General features: G+C 40.7%; 1 pseudogene; it reads right to left on the reverse strand.

Moving 5' to 3' along the window:
• Positions 1-9946: 9946 nt before the first annotated feature.
• Positions 9947-16308, reverse strand: LOC116267881 (selenium-binding protein 1-like; annotated as a pseudogene).
• Positions 16309-17647: the final 1339 nt, after the last annotated feature.

Genomic DNA, 17647 nt, shown 5'->3' on the forward strand with positions numbered 1-17647 from the left:
CCTGTTTCAGGCAGATCGACTAATGACTGACTTGGATCGATTTCAATTCTTTTAAGAATCGATTCTTACTGTCACAATCTCTGTCTAATTGTTGCGTATCCCTTGCGACGAGCTATGGAGTGAAACAGTGAGGAATCGGTTGATTGAAGATGAAGAAACAGAGGCTGAATTCCTGTTCTAAAGAAAGCAATGGCAATCTACGGAAATCAAAACATATTGGAGCTCGATCTTGTAGCAAGGAGCTGCCTTGAAGGGGCGTGCGTCGTCACCCATTCGTTGCCAGCATCCCCCTAATCTCTAGTGAAGCATCTCCATTCCTGCATTCATCTGAGATTTTTGATTGCATAAAGTTACTGCTCCTATTTTTTGGAAGCGCACATCACAGGCGTAGCAGGCTGGTGGTGGACTTCATTCCAATCTACAGTCCATTTGAAGGGAAAGGGTGATCTTCAGTGCCAATCTGAAGATAGTTTATGCCAATCTACATCACACAATTGGGGTTTCCTACTATTCGGGTGACGCACCTCCTCCGTTACTTTCTGTTCAGCTGTTTCTTACAAGAACAATAAACTGCTAGTGTTGTCTTAAACACTAGGAGCCTGCGCATTGGAGATTGACCACCATCGAAGGACTTGTAGCCGATTGAGCTATGGAGTATTGCTGAATACCGAGGATATACTTGGCCTTCTTCCTCGGTGAGTGCTGAACTAGTTCCAGCAAGGTACATCCGAAACCCCCTATAGCTGCGTGGGTGGGTGCATTTGATTTCAAGCCAACCTTCGGGCTTGCAGCCATTCGGGAATACTCCAAAGCTCACCCAGCTGAGGACACATTCCCAAGCTGCCGGACTGTCCTAGGGCAAAGGGTGTGGAATGCTTGACCTAGGGATTGAATGTATGGTTTGGCATGGATGATGTGATTGTAGAGTGAGGAAGAGATCTTCTTGTATCGTTGATGGTTGTAAAGTCTCACATTCCCATTCTTGATTTGTAGTAGGTTGAAACTTGGGAGGGAACCACTACTTGTATATCAGTCCTAAGAGATATATTCAGTCGGGTGTGTGTCCGACTTGGGAACGAAATTTTGTAATCCCTATTCTTTTAACCTTCCTCAGCGTGTTAGCCCCAATAGATCTTGGGAATCGATTTCAACTTTGTACCTTTTGAGCATCTACAATGGCAGGTCGCATCAAGTGGTATCAGAGTTGTTTTGGGGTCTTTGACACAGCAAATAAAGTGAGAAAAGGCAAGCAGCCGAAAGCCGAGGTGATTCCTCAATATGATGATCAAGTTGTCGCAGAGTTGGATTTCGGAAATGAGAAGATAGCTCAGATGGAGAGCAAGATGAATGGGATAGATAGCAAGATGACTGCAATAAACAACAAGCTGGACCGTATGATGCAATTGATTACCGCAGTTACTTCTTCAAACCATCAACTCAACCAATGCATGGAGCAGGTTGAAAAGACTATGCAAAGTGTTATAAACCGTGAGAATCCTGGCAAAACCAGGTCTAATACGCCTAGCACGTCTTATGAAAGACAAAATAGTCATGAAGGACCGATAACTATTAACATACTTGAAGAATTAGAAAAACTCTTAAATCGGTCTAAGGGATTGCCAAATGTGGGAGATAGGCGTGAGGGGACTGATCAACCTAATCTTAGGGTTGAATCACAAGGGGAACGCCAACCACCACCAGTCCATGATCATCAAAGACCAGTTTGGGAGGATCATGAGGAAGCTAATCGGCCGGTTGATGATAGGAGACAGCCGGTAGGGCATCAAGGGCGAGAAAACCGAAATCTGGTTGAAGCAAGAGCGCCAGCACTTAAGATCGAATTTTCAAGATTTAGTGGACAGCAAACTCATGAATGGGTTTTCAAAGCTGAAAGATATTTTCAGTGTCAAGGCATACCAAATGATAAGAAAGTTACCTACGTGATGATGTACTTCAAAGGGGAAGCCTTGAAGTGGTTTCAGTGGATTAGCTACCGAGAGCCAAATCAAACTTGGGAGCAGTTCAAGAATGAGCTGATGAGTAGGTTTGAAGATTCCAGAATTACAGATTTCAATGTGCAGTTTAAGAATCTCACTCAAACCGGGATGGTGTTGGACTATCAACACAAGTTTGAAAGTTTATCTTACCAAGTACAAGGTTGGGATGAAGTAGCATTAGTAGGAGCTTTCATTGAGGGATTGCATCGTGATATTCAGTTGTTGTGCTTTCCCAAGAATCTCCTGACTTAAAGATATGCATGAAAGTTGCCCGACACAAAGAAGAGAAAATGGAACAGAAACGGACTCTCCAAGAGCAAGGCAAAAGGTTTGACCCACATCGTACCAGACCGCCAGATCCAGAAATGTTACCAAAGAAGAAGGAGGTACCACAGCCAACCTCTAACAGCCCTAAGAAACAATACATTACCCAGCAAGAGCGGGATGAGAGACTGGCAAAGGGGTTGTGTTATCATTGTGATGACAAGTGGTTTCATGGACATAAGTGCAAAGAGATCAAGTTGTTCGTAGTCATAGATGACGAAGATGAAGAGTATAAAGTTGAGCAATCAGATAGAGAGCAAGATAGCCAGGAAGAAAGGCCAAACAATGAATCTCATGATGGCAGCTAGGTGCGATGTCACACGATACATCAGTAACCATAAAGTATTAGCTCTCCTAGACACTGGATCGGCTACTAATTTCATAAGTCCAGGAACAGCTCAATTGATAGGTGGTAAAAGTGAAGTAATATATTCTTTTGATGTCCAAACCGGTGATGGAACACATCACACATGCAAGGAGTTATGCAAGGATAGGGTGCTTCATATTCAAAATGTATCATTTACGATGGACTTATATATTCTGCCTATCCATGGAGTAGATGTAGTTTTGGGAATGCAATGGTTCAGAACATTGGAAAAAATCCAATGGGACTTTGCCACTAAGTCCATTATGTTCCCTAAGGAGAATAGCGAAGGACAAGTTGTCTTAATTACTGTTGACACAAAGTCTGCAAAGACCATAGCAGCACAAGGTCCGGGAGAAGGGTCAGACCAGATCGGCAGTAGTTCTTCCATGGGAAAGAAGGAATCACAACTGAAAGAGGCTCAAATGCAGCAAATTGCAGTAACAGTCCAAGACTGTTATGACAAACCCTATACAGTCATATTATATGCTCGAGGTGAAGGCTAAGAGAGCAGTGGAAGCATGGTGTGCTATTGCTAACAAGGACCAAAAACAGTTACTTGTTGAGAAGTTCGATGACAAAACTGGGGCCCGACTTTGGCAAGCCCATGATAGAGGACGTCAGAAAATTGGGTTCATGACGAATTCCTACAGGGGTGACCAAAGACCTCCCATATACCAAATGTCTTTACTAAGGTCCTTGCCGAGGGACTATGGTCCTCATCCAAGCTGGGTAGGTGAGGGTGGAGATGTGAAATGCATTAAGGCAGTTCCAACAGACCGTGATGAGTGTCAAAAGAGAGCTTGGAGACAAGCTCCATTCAAGGGGGGTGGACTTGATGTGCACCTATCTAGAGCACAACCGAGTGTGGCCGAGGAGGCTGCCGAAGACGTAGGTGGGCATTGTGAGGTTGACCGAGAGAAGATACAGGGAGGGCCAAGGCGTTTTGAGCAAAGTGAGGATAATTTCATGTCAAGCAAAGCCGAGGCGCTAAATGTAGAGTGCAAGACTGAAGGGCCGCTTGAGATACGCAGTTCAGAGGCTAGTGAGGTCAACCTTACTTCTGAGGAGACCGAAGCGTAAGGCATTAGGTGCAAGCCAGCGAGGGAGATTACGGAGGGCAGCGATATCTATTGTGAGGTTAATTTGAAGACTAAAAAGAGTTACGGCCTATAGATTGCAGCCGGTGACGAGAGCGAGGAGCATACAATGGGATCAAGCAAGGTTCGGTCAGCTGAGCAGAGAATGGAAGGGACTAGGTTCGGTCAGATCAGTGGTCAGTAGAGCAAGGCTGAAGAGCAGAGGTTGCTGGTTCAGGCAGAGAAAGACTACATCAGCTGTAAGAGACCAAGGAAGACTGGGCGCAACCAAGAGTGCATCCGGGTCAGGTTTAGTTGGAAAGATTTCAGGATAACCTGAGTGCGTCATGGCTGGCTTCAAGCCCAGACCGAGTCATTGTATTTGTTTTGTTTTGGATTTGATTGAATCAGGTCTTGTACTCATATCAGTCCGAGACAATGGGTTAAACCCAAGATAGTCCAACAGCATATAAGCTGGACACTGTGCCAAAACTTGTAACTTTTGGAAATTGAATCAATAAAAGAAACCTTTTCTCTCCCATGAGAGAGAGTTTGAGCGGCTTAAGTGTGGCACCAAAAGCTTGGCCAGCGAAGGAGACTTTGCTGGAGAAGAAGATCGCCTACAGAACCAGTGGAGCCAAACCGGGAAGGCTATCAGAACTGTAGACGTTGAATACAGTGCTGAAGTAGACTGATCCTAGTGCAAGTGCTCTCCAATCCTTGAGTCGCTTAGAGGCTGGAATCGGAAGAAGGATCACTCGGTTGTGCAGCAAATCGTAGCTCATCCGAGGAATTCATGAACTGCATGTCGACAGCTGGAGGAACTTCTCAATCAGTAAGAAATCCTTCTCCATGGATATTCTACCGCAAGAACTTCCTGTTTACCCGATCAGAAGTGGAGAGGATGCTGATGTTCTGATCGATTTGAGTCAACTCATCTAACGAAAAGAATAGATCGGTCTGATCTGACTGAGATCGAAGGATTTGAGATGCTAATGAGTTCAGGCAAGAACGATCCTTGTTTCAGGCAGATCGCCTAACGTCTGACTTGGATCAATTTCAATTCTTTTAAAAATCAATTCTTACTATCACAATCTGTGTCTAATTGTTGCGTATCCCTCACGACTATCTATGGAGTGAAACAGTGAGGAATCGACTGACTGAAGCTGAAGAAACAGAGGCTGAATTCCTGTTCTAAAGAGAGCGATGGCAATCTATGAAAATCAGCACAATTCTGGCGATCGGAGGTTGATCTGAGCTAGGAAATGGTTCAGACGTCTTCATAACTCTTGGAGGATCATTCTGGTGAAGTTGGGAAGAATCTGAGCTGTTTTGGATAGTTCGCCGGAGCTGATCGGAATCATGACGGTGGATCGCGGAATTAAGCGCGCAGTTCTGAGTGACACCAGAAACTAGGCTGACTTCAATCCTCAACGACTGTCCTTTTGGAAGCTGCCTTGGATGAAATCGATTCTCTGGTGCCTTCTCCATGACTTGAGCTTGATGATCTGTAGAATTATCTTCTGCTTGAGCTCTTGATTCCCTTGCAGCACCATACTCTCTGCTGATAGCTGTGGCAGCAAGCTGTTGAATTAGGCGAGAAGCAGAACCTGTTGGAGCTCGATCTTGTAGCAAGGAGCTGTCTTGAAGAGGTGTGCATCGTCGCCCATTCAACACCAGCATCCCCCGAATTCGATTACAGATAGTAGGGATTGATCTCATCTCCAGTGAAGCATCTCCACTCCTGCATTCATCTGAGATTTCTGATTGCATACGGTGACTGCTCCTATTTTCCGGAAGCGCACAACACAAGCGTAGCAGGCTGGTGGTGGACTTCATTCGAATCAACCGTCCATTTGAAGGGGAAGGGCGATATTCAACGCCAATCTGAAGATAGCTTCCCCCAATCTACATCACACAATTGGGGCTTCCAGCTATTCGGGTAACGCACCTCCTCTATTACTTTTTGTTCAGTTGTTTCTTACAAGAATAGTGAACTGCTAGTGTTGTCTTAAATACTAGGAGCCTACACATTGGAGATTGACCGCCATCAGAGGACTTGTAGCCGATTGAGCTGTGGAGTATTGCTGAATACCGAGGATATACTTGGCCTTCTTCCTCGGTGAGTGCTGGACTAGCTCCAGCAAGGTACATCTGAAACCCCCTATAGCTGCGTGGTTGGGTGCATTTGATTTCCAGCCAACCTTCGGGTTTTCAGCCATTCAGGAATCCTCCAAAGCTCACCTAGCTGAGGTCACATTCCCAAGCCATCAGACTGTCCTAGGGTGAAGGATGTGGAATGCTCGACGTAGGGATTGAATGTGTGGTTCATTGGTTTGGCATGGATGATGTGATTGTTGAGTGAGGGAGAGATCTTCTTGTATTGTTGACGCTTGTAAAGCCCCACATTCCCATTCTTGATTTGTAGTAGGTTGAAACTTGGGAGGGAACCGCTACTTGTATATCAGTCCTAAGAAATATATTCAGTGGGGGTTGTGTCGAACTTGGGAACGAAATTTTGTAATCCCTATTCTTTTGACCTTCCTAGGTGTGTTAACCCCAACAGATCTTGAGAAGCGACTGCAACTTGGTCCCTTTTGAGCAGCTACAAGGGCAGGTCGCATCAGATACCCAGCAAGTAAATTGATGAAAAATGATAGAACTGAAACAAATAATAAGTAAAGCATCTAAAAGAATGGGAAATTTTTTTGTGCAATCCATGCAATCCATAAGAAAATCTTTCAGTATATCACAAAAACCAACCAGCAATAGCCTATAGAGGACATGCATTTTCTAGAGGTGAATTTTTTCCCCAAAAAATCATATCATTCTTCCTAGGATGTCTGGGACATAAATCTTATCGGGCTTCCAGCCAATGATCATAAAATCCAATGAAAGTTGCTGAACGAGAGCTCATTGCTGCATCCATGTGGCAGTTGTGGAATCAGCAGTCAACCATACAGCCCAAAGCCACAAATATGCTGCAATCATGTAACACAAATTATATATGAGACTTCTTTTTTCCAACAATTAAAAGGCTTAGTGCATTAAGCGAACTTGTCTTGGCACAAGAAATGCATTCTATTCCACCAACATCCAGAAGCAAGAATGTATGAGCTGAAACGATGCACCCACAATGTAAATGCTGGAATAAGAAACATTTTGTTAAGTAAAGAAATTTTTTAAGTAATTCCAAAAACAACTTAGGTCTACAGTTTTTGACATAATGGAACCTAAATGTATCTAATTGCATCCTAAATAAGAGAATACAAGATGATGCTTGTGTTCTCAAGCATCACAACAGATATTAGTTCAATTCATCAAAAAAGTGCAGCCAGTTCCATTTGTAGGTTCTTCAACTTGCTACACTTTGATGCATGAGAAGTAGATCAGAGCATTTTCATATTTTTAACACAAGGCAACTAGAGTTGGTGTTACATCCCAGTTTCTAACCTTTACACACGTCTCACAGTTCCTCCACCAGCAGCATCAAAATGAAAATCTTCACAAAACCTTAACTTATCGTACGCAGAACTACAAGATCAAAAGAGAGTTATCAACAGAATGTGGCAGAATCTTGGTTACTGCTTCCTAAGTGATTAAAAGAAAAGAAGAGAAAACCAAAAACAGTTAACGCCATGGAGAAAAAGTTTTCAAAAAAGGTTCAAAGATGGACTATCAGAAAAGAAAATGATTCTGACGAAATTCTCTACAGAAAAAGCATCAAAAATAGGAAAAATATAATAGATCCACATGTAACATGAAATCCCCAAATGGTGTGATAACTTTGTAATATCCAAATCTAGCAACAGCAAAGGAGCACCATTCCTCTATGCATATGAAATTCTAAAAGATAGAATTCTTTTCTAGTGACCAATAGCTGCTAGTGATGGTTAGCTCTTCACAATCACCACTACGAAAGGCAAAGGTTCATTAGGGACAAGTATGACGTCTAACCGACTCTCCAGCGCTCGACAAAAAAGGGGGTAGCCGATTGATGCTCCATTTCGTCAAAGGAAAATCAGTGTCCCACTTTACAGGCCAGATGCAAAATTAAAAAGGTATTTCCATCTGCATGCATTTAAACAAATAAGAAAGCTTCATTCTTTACTAAATTCACCTAGAACAGGGAAAGGGAAACCACATTTTCTGCACACCACCGCTTCAATAACCAAGAAATGATTGACTTCCGCACCAAATCAAAAGAAAAGTGAAGGCTTCCACAGTAAGACATATAGCTTTCCTTGTCGAATCTGCTCCAACACGTGACACCCAGCACATCATCACCATGGGCGTACACTCCACACATACAGCCTCCATAAAAAATTCACAGAAAGAAAAAGCCAGATATCTATGTTTTTTTTCAAGCGGATGCAGATGTAATTCCACTAGAGAATATGAAAATAAATTCATTTTGGCATTCCTATGCAGATCCCAAGAGAATGCATAGGATAAAACTTAAGAGAGAAAAGTGGACCTTGTCTTAAGGAAGCCTTGAATTCCAATATAATCTATGAATCTATAGATATCAACACGTACATTTGTGTGGAAAATGTCATGATGGGTCAAATCCAATATTAAATCTGGCCCTTCAAAATTCCTAACAGTTTCAGAGCGACAACTTAGAGAAAACCATGCGATTCCAAAGGCGGCAAACTGGTCACTCTGCCGAAAATTATTAAAGAGAAAAAGCTTCAAGAAAAATAAATTCACACTTCTGGCGAATCATGATCCTTTGTATCCCGAGGAAATTTTATACACAGAAAATTCCAGCATCCATCAATTTAATCGTGCATCCATCAACTTAATCATCCCAATGAGGATGTAAAAAACTGTTTCAAGAATGACAGAGATGTCTTCTTTATGCTGATCTCCTAGCAGGGCAACGACCAGACGAAAAAAGAACGAAACAGAGGAAAACAAACATACTCGCAGCAGTCACAGAGCTCGGCCACGTCGCCGGACCTTAATCTCTATCCTTTCCACCACCTCTTCGATGACGAGGTGCCACACTTCGGGTTGAATCAGATCTTTGAGAAAGAGGAAGGCGCGGCCATCTCCTCCAACCAGAAACAACAATTAACCAGAACAAACTTTGAGCCCGCGAAGAGTATTTGTAGGGCAAACTAAAACACATAACAACGCCAAGATTAGAAAAAGGAAAACCGTAAACTTCTTGATCAATCTTCCAGAAGAGCAAGAAAAGAAGGGAGAAGCAGATGGTTTCAAGAGTCTAACTCGTGTATGTCTCTTCAAGAGTCTAACTCGTGTATGTCTCTTCCTCCTCCTCCTGGATCTGCCACCACTGCTGCCACAGTTGCCGGTGCTTTGGCTGGCCTTTGCTCATTCAGTGCCATCGTCTCCCTCATCGCTGTCATTGATTCCCATTACACCTTGGCATCTCATCTGCAGAAAATGTCATGCAGGCACGTAACACCCTCTTACACATTTCACACACAGACAGAGGCTCACCCACCCAGCACTATTTTGTGTTGCTTCTTTTTCGCTCATAAATCTTCCTCATCCGTTTCGCCCCCAAAATCCTCTTCTCTCTCTCTCACCCTCAGTCAATTGCCCATTCTCCACTGCCCTCCGGGCCACTAGCCCATTCTCCACTGCCTTCTAGGCCACTGCCGTTTTATAAGTGAGTCTTAGCCTGGTCCTGAAACACTGATCCTTCCTCTAATTCGAACCTGCAATAACCACAGAGGATTCAATCTGTGCTTTGGTGGGGTTGGACAGCTCGAGCCTTGTCCACTATACCTTGATATGGATGGGCTAGTTTCGCTGCATTCCATTATTGACTCTGTACTCAAGTGGCCCGCAACCAATCCATCTTTTTGTCCTCTTTCTTGGATGGTGTGGGGCAAAAAAAAAAAAGAATTGGGGAAAAATTTTCACCAACATTTATTTGATGGGAAACATTTTTCATCCATGAAGGTGGGAAAACATGCAACAGAGGGAGAACATGCGATGAAGACATCTACTTTTGCATTTAAAAACTTATCGATGATGTTGACATGCCACCTCTTTGAATTCTCCAAATTAATCCAACAATCCAAGGCGTCATGCTTCTTGAGCAATTCCCATGTGACACTTCAACATAATGGGCACTCTTATTTGAATATGCATCTTATTTCCATTCTCATCTTATTTATTCTGAAACGACCACGAAGTCAACCCTAAATAGGACCATCAGGTTCAAGCCCAAAATCTACAAAGAAGTTTGGATTCAGTTTCAATCCACCCTTCTTTGTGTCCATGTCAATCTGAAGCATATGTGAGCCCTCCTCCAAAATCTCTGGATAGAATTGCCGATCCCATGTGCTAAAGAGTGAGTTAGTCACCTACAATCTCTTACCATCCAAGCTCAACAGGATAATTTGTGGCCCACCTCTGAGTCTGTTTCCCTAAGAAAAGCAAGAAAATGTAAGAACAACAATGACTTAAACACACACTTTTACTTCAGGAACATCAAACTGAGACTACAGCCCATCTTTAGATACTGCAGCTATCTGGCTTCCCTACTGAACGAGTCCACCAACCCATGTCCAGTCAAAACAGGCTTTGAAAGGTCCTCAATGTTGTATTGCCTGACATCACCATGCAGCCCGTTTGAGAAGTAAAGGAAGCGAACATCCAGTGAGATAACGAAATCAGATATAAGTCCAGGCATGTCGGGCATAATCCAATTCCGAAAGGTGTCACAGATATTGCAACATAGAAGAAACAAACAAGCAACTTAGGACCCCCTCTCTTTCCAGTACTCTCTCACATATGCACACTTACAGTAATGTGAACATCAACAAATGGTACCTCATGGCTCCACGATCCACTTGGAGTGTGGAAAAACCTAATCATGTTGCAGCTTAATGCAGACCCAATGTAACCTGTATAGAATCTGCAGAACAGTATTAAATTAGTCATAAGTAATAGCCACTACAATAGATGATCATATCAAGTATAGGGTGCACTTTTTAGGACGATGATATTTGACACTGTCACACTGACCTCCAAAGGTAGGAGATCTGAGTTACCAAGGTCCAGTCTATTTCAGTTCACCATTGGGCCAGCTGTATACATGTAGATGTCTTCATAACGACCATCTTCTACGTGTTGGAGACTGAATCCTTTTGTAAAAGATTTTGGTGCTCCCCACGATGAACTAATCATGGTCTTGTGTCAAGGCTGATACCAGATGTCATATCCAAATAGAGGACTTGCCAAGTTTCTCCCATCTGAACCAGAACATACATATTGGAGATCAAAAGTACCAGATTTCAACACAAATGAAGATGTGCCGATCAGAGCACTCACATCAAATGCCTGGAATAAAAGCTAAAATTCATTCCATGAAGTCCATGTGATCTTAAGAGATGTATCTTATCACAGAAAAATCAAGTGAGGACAGTGATCATGCTCATGTGAGGCAGTGTTAAGTAATCTTGTACAAGAAAAAAGAACTTGCCAGAACCAGTCCATTGATGTGAAAGCTCAACCAGTCACACTTAAATTTATAGAAACAGACCAGAATTGGTGTGGAAAGAACTAGTGATACTGGCACAATGCAAGTCCCTTGCTTGTTTTCTCTAAACAATGAAAAATATAAACTGTTGAACATATATGACAGAGGACTGTGTTAGTGAGTTCTTGATTGAAATAGCATGTCATCAAAAATAATTGTTACAGACCATAAAAGATTTCATTCAGAAAATTTGTAAGCTTTGAGGACAATTTCAATGACCAATATTGAGATAAATACATTATGAAAAAGCAAGAATGGATTATCGCTGAGGTTCCAAGCCATGATACCTTTTGAACATGGAAAGAGAATACTTACGTCTCACTGTATCCATGTTATGCATGTTCAGCATCTTCTCTGAATCCCCCCATATAAACATGGAGGTTGGGCTGACCTGCAATTCTAAAATTACAAAAGATGCCCTTACAAAAATACATGGAGGAATCTTCGGATGAAAGAAATGGATCAAAAAGCAGTTCACCGCAAAGGAAAGTTCCTTTGCTAGTTGCTCTCTCCAATTCTCCATGAGAAATTGCTTTTGAAGGCTGTCTAAGGCAGAATACAGAGAAAAATTCAAGCATAATCCTTTCGGCTTTAGATCTGTTTAAACCAAATACATCCTTCAAATATCCAAAGTAGTAAGCAGCATGTTGAAAAAGAACAAAGAAGAAGGTTAGAAAATTATAAGCACAAGCAAGGAAGCTGCAATTAAGGACCTCCATCTATTTGCATAACCTACAAATGTTTTGGACATCTATGAATCCAGAAACTGCATAAAGTAAACTCACGTTTTTTTTTCTTCAATATGCCCATTGTAGAAAGCTTGCATTATATCATTGTAGAACACTTCAATATGCCCATGTTTACCACCCAAAACAAGAATAAATAGTAGTGACCAGAAATTGCACACTAAGAAATCCACCAAATTCAACAACTTCAATTATATCATTGTAGAACACTTTTTTTTGCTTGAAGTGCTAGATTCTGCACTAATAATTTATGATCAAAGGAGAAATGGACAGTGGCACTTATGGCATGAACCTCCAAAGTTGCCTCACCTATAAGCTGTGCAAAATAACAATAATCATTATGGAAAGAAAAGAAAGAAACAGGAAATCGAAAAAGGAATAAAACCAAAGTCAAAAGAGTATGACAGTAGGCAAAGAATAATTCAAGCACAATTAACTCCATTCTTCAAACCAACGAATAGTTCAGTTTCTTCTCCCTGCTGAAATAACTAAGAAAACAAAACTTTTCTACCACTCTAGAGACAGACCATGGTATATTTTTAAAATGTAGATTAACACATGATTGTATCATAAGCAAGTGGGATATGAACAAATTAGATTCACATATTTTTAGAATGTAGGCTTCCATGTTAGCAAACACATGATTGTATCATAATAATGTATGATATGCAATTCAAAGACTATCAGAATGTGACACACTCCCATGAATTTGACCAGATTATATTTATCAAAAGAATCAAGTTGTCATGGGCTGACTTTTTCAAGCTTATTTGGCCCGCGTTGCGCCGAAGGATAGTCGGTCTGCAACACAAGTGAAGGCATTGAAAAAGGAAAACCAAGAACGTAAGACAATAAAGCACCTAAACAACCCATGTCACAATGAAAGTAAAACTAAGCATGACACTATGCAGGAAACCATTAAAGCAGAAAACAATTGCCCAACTCAACAAAACTAAATAATTAAACTAAATCAAAATAGGATCCTACTGAATACAAATCAAACCAATGACCTTAACCACTGGACATGTGCAATAGCTAACTAAAGGATCTATTCAACTAATCTGACACTAACATGATACAAGAGAAACTGAGCATTATGCTCGTCTAAAACCATGAAGGACCTGAGGACATCAAACCCAAAACCCATGCAACTTCGATGAATAGAACCTTTCAAAAATGTCATAGTTCAAAATGGACTACAAAATTGATTGGTCCTTTTGAAAAGAGATAAGAGGTGTTCCATGACAGGCTCAACCCTAAGTCTGGGTTATGTTGAAGACACTCGGTTAAGATGGAATAATGGGCCAGGCTTAATCACTTATCCCAAATGATATGCATCTCTTGAGACTAAGAAATGAAATTCGTCACACTCAACATGAGTTGACTAGGTTCGAGAAGTTTCATCTATCCCATGAATGGACTAATGGTTGGGTAATGGAATGGCCAACATCTTTCAAGGCCAAAGAGGATTGGGAATGAAATGACAAACATATTTCAAGACCAAAGGAGACTGGTTAGTTCCTCCTATGACTAGAGATGTCAAGTTTTAGTTTAAAATAGTTCAAAAATGATCAATTTAACTAATAAGCATGAGTGCTCGTGTTGTGCAAATAATATGGCCTTCATTTACAAATAGCACCTACCATACAAGCATTATGATTCATTTTGCATCAATGTCATCAAATCTCTAGAAGGGATGTCTTTCAATTTCCAAAATATGAACAAAAAGGAATCATCCTCAGCATCTTAGGTAATAAAAAATAAGAGAAGATATTGACCCTAGGACCGCACATCTACCAAAGACTTTCACATTCAATTCCTGCAAGTTCAGCCTTCATGCCTTTCATCTCTTGGCAAACACATTTTGCTTGTTTGTCCTCTTTTTTTTTTCTTTCTCTTGCATTCAGCTTTTGCCTTAAATTTTTTTTTTCTTGATTTTTTTTTTAAGCCGACCTTCACCTTTGAGGGAATACCTTACCACCCCAAAGGCTACTATGAAGCTCCACCGCTTTGGTGGTTATGTGTAGCTTTGTTACGTATCCAACCCGCTTCACCTTGCGGGTTTTCAATGAGCCAAAGGTTCATAAGTCGTTATCTTCATGGTATAGACATATATCACCTATATGCCTACCCGGTACTCTTGATTACTGACCTAGAGGAATGACTACACAAGCCCCGAGCCAATCTCTCAATTCTCATTTTGCTACCTACCAAGATCTTACAAAGCATTTTGGCTTCTCTCTCAAGATACCTTCCTGCTAAATCCTTGCAAATGCTTGATTACTAGAGTCAATAGGATTTCCTAGTCTCGACATTCTCAACTTCACAGGACCTTTCCTTACTACTCATATTCAGGATCTTTTCAATTTTCCTCTTCCATTGTTTGGCAACAAAAATTTGAAATTTTATCCTTCTGCTCAAGCAGGTAGTAAGAATAAAGAAAAGCCACATCATTGTGTGAGAAGACACTTTTAAAATGTTCTTAAGAAAAACTGAAAATTATCACTTTTACAAAAGTTCTTAACATCAAATGGTATATCACCAAGAGGAAGGAATTCTACTTTAAAGAAGAGGGTGAATGCAAAATAGCATAGGTTGGTTGGGTAGAAAAATGAACTTCACCAACTCTCATAGGGATACGAAAGGTTGGTTTAATAGTGACAATTTTCCATAAATGTTTGAGTCCTCAACTGATTGAAAGTTTTACAAATGGTTTAGGTTAAGCTCTTATCTTTCCCCAAAGGAAGCTCGGGATAAACCAATCCTATGTGGTGGATTTTGTAAAATCATCAAGTGCATGATAATGACTACTATGGGATTGGACTCTATTAGACTCTAATTGTATGACTATCCAGCAAGTTGATCAGTCTTGTGCCCTGGTTACATGAGGACTTTGCAAAATATGTTCTTGACCACAAACTAATAAAGCATTAGCAGAAAACATCCAAACACAATGTCATCATACATGGAGGTGTCATCTACCTACTCCTTACCATGACCTTATGCTGCCGTTCCTTTGCATGACATGTTGACTTGCTTCTTGTTTGAGATATCTATGAAATGCCTGAACCAAGCTACACCACTTAGAGAACTGATTTTCATTCGTTGACTACAAATGATAACCCTAGAGTTTAGCTTCTACCCTGTGAAACATGACCAAGCGGCGAGGCGAATCTCAAAACTCTTGAATCCAGGTCAGAGAAAAAAATGATTAAGCTAACAACTGAGGAAACTGTTTCACCTAAAATAAACATAGACTTCCAAAATTTCCTATCCACAGCAACAACATACAACACTAACGTTCTTGATGAGCATGACAACTTAATTGAAATGAAGGCACCATACTTTATAAACATAAAAATCCCAGAAGAGACCTCCAGTCCATGTTAGTTGATGAAATCAGAACTACATGCAACCAATCCACCTGATGCCTACAACTGAAACCTGACCAAATTGTGGCACTAAAATCCTCCCAATACATGACCTAAAGCGGAAGTCAAGAGAAGCAGCAAAACAAGGTACTCGATCAGCAATCACGAAGTGGATTGGGGAAAATAGCTGCAGATACTATGATATAAGTCTTCCCCATACAGTCGATGATTCCAAATTAGGCGTCCTTTTCATCGAACTATTATTCCATGTCGATGGCACCGTATTCAATTTCTCCGATGCAGAATCCATAACCCACAATAAGCAAAATGGAAAAAGGATTACTGAAGGCCAGTTTTCACAATTATCATTCTCCCAAGTGGCACATGTAGAACTCGTGATACAAACCTGGTGAAGGAGGTGGCATCGTGACCGGTTTGTCGACCGCGGCATCTGGATTGGATGCTGGGGTTTCAGCCGGTGCCGGATCTTCCACAGAACCGGTCGCTCGGTCAAAGGGGAGCTGGTATCATGAAGACGACGACGCCAATTCCTTCGAGTTGGGCACATCGCCCCATGGTGTGACTGGCACCTCTTTTGGATGAGAGTTCTCCACCTGACTCCACCAATCCAACCCCGAAAGAAAAACAAGTTCTCCGCCTGATTCCCCAAAATCAAGCCCTGAAGAAAACAACCCCCTAAGAAAACCAGAAAACACATAAATGAGATGTTGGAGTCGACAACAAACCCAAGAATAGGCAAACAATAACAAATAATATTTGGGCATGGTTTGCTTCATCCGAATACCTTGAGATGCTTGCTTCTTCGCGCCAGCGATGGCATGGAAAGCTTGGCCGATGAAGAGCTGCACCTGGTGGAAACCATGGCTCCCTTCTCTGATCATGCTTCCCTCTCTCCCCTTTCTCCTATTCCTTCTCCCCCACTTTCCTCCTCTCTGAGCGGACGTCAGTCGCTCTTCCTCTTTCTTGTCTTCCCGAAACGGCAAAAGGAGAGAAACAAAAAGGAAAAAACGGAATGGTCGAATACAATGAGGAGCCCCAACCCAATATTACAGTATGGATGAGGCGGATGAGGTTGAATCCGACTCGGAAATGTGACAAAAAAATACAACAAAAAAAAACGCACACACAAAAATCGTCATATGATGTGTGCACTTGGATATGGTCAACCCATTTCTTCGCTTTTCTTTTCCATCTGTTGTGGTCCAGTGGACTCAAAATGTTTCCTTAGTGAGTCCAGTGTGGTAAAACCATAGAAAGGTTCTCTGTTTGCCTTTGATATAGACCAAACTTAAGAGTTGTTTATCTCATAACAAGGATGGGATCCGGGAAATGACCCTTCCAATCAAGGGCGGCCATGTTATTAGAGACATGTGTCTACATGGCGGTCAGTTTTTGGATCTCTCTCGATTGTATCTGGTTTAACAAAGGATTTAGCTTAAATCTACTGTTTTGGCAAATAGCAGATTTGAAAACGATCGTTTAAGATGCAAGGCCTACAAACAACATAATCTTTGCATAGTGCACACACACATATATATTTATAAAGTTTGTACATTATACATATATATAATATATATACATATATGCTATATATCTATATATAAATATTTATACATACGTATAATATATATACATATATGCTACTGTATATACATACAAATGTATATATTATGTACGTATATATGTGTACATATAGTGTTGTGCAATATGCGTATACACATGTATAATATAATATATATAATACGTACAATTCATGCTTAACATATATATGGTATTATACATTGTACATATTTATATATAGATATTAATACATGTATGTAATATATATCTACATATCATTGATCTCAAGCTTGAAGGGATGAGATTTGATTTGAGATCTATGAACTTTAAGACGCAAGGCCTACAAACAACATAATGTTTTCATAGTGCACATACACATAGATATTTATAAAGTTTGTACGTTATACATATATATAATATACATACATATGTGCTATATATCTGTATATAAATATTTATACATACGTATAATATATATACATATATGCTAATGTACACACATAGAAATGTATATATTATGTACATACATATATATATATATTATACGTATGTATAAATATTTATTTATTTATATATATATATATATATACATATAGTGTTGTGTAATATGCGTATGCACATGTATAATATAATATGTATAACGCATACATAACGTATAAA

The sequence above is a fragment of the Nymphaea colorata genome, unplaced genomic scaffold (genome assembly GCF_008831285.2).
Source record: "Nymphaea colorata isolate Beijing-Zhang1983 unplaced genomic scaffold, ASM883128v2 scaffold0001, whole genome shotgun sequence".
Taxonomy (NCBI): Eukaryota; Viridiplantae; Streptophyta; class Magnoliopsida; order Nymphaeales; family Nymphaeaceae; genus Nymphaea; species Nymphaea colorata.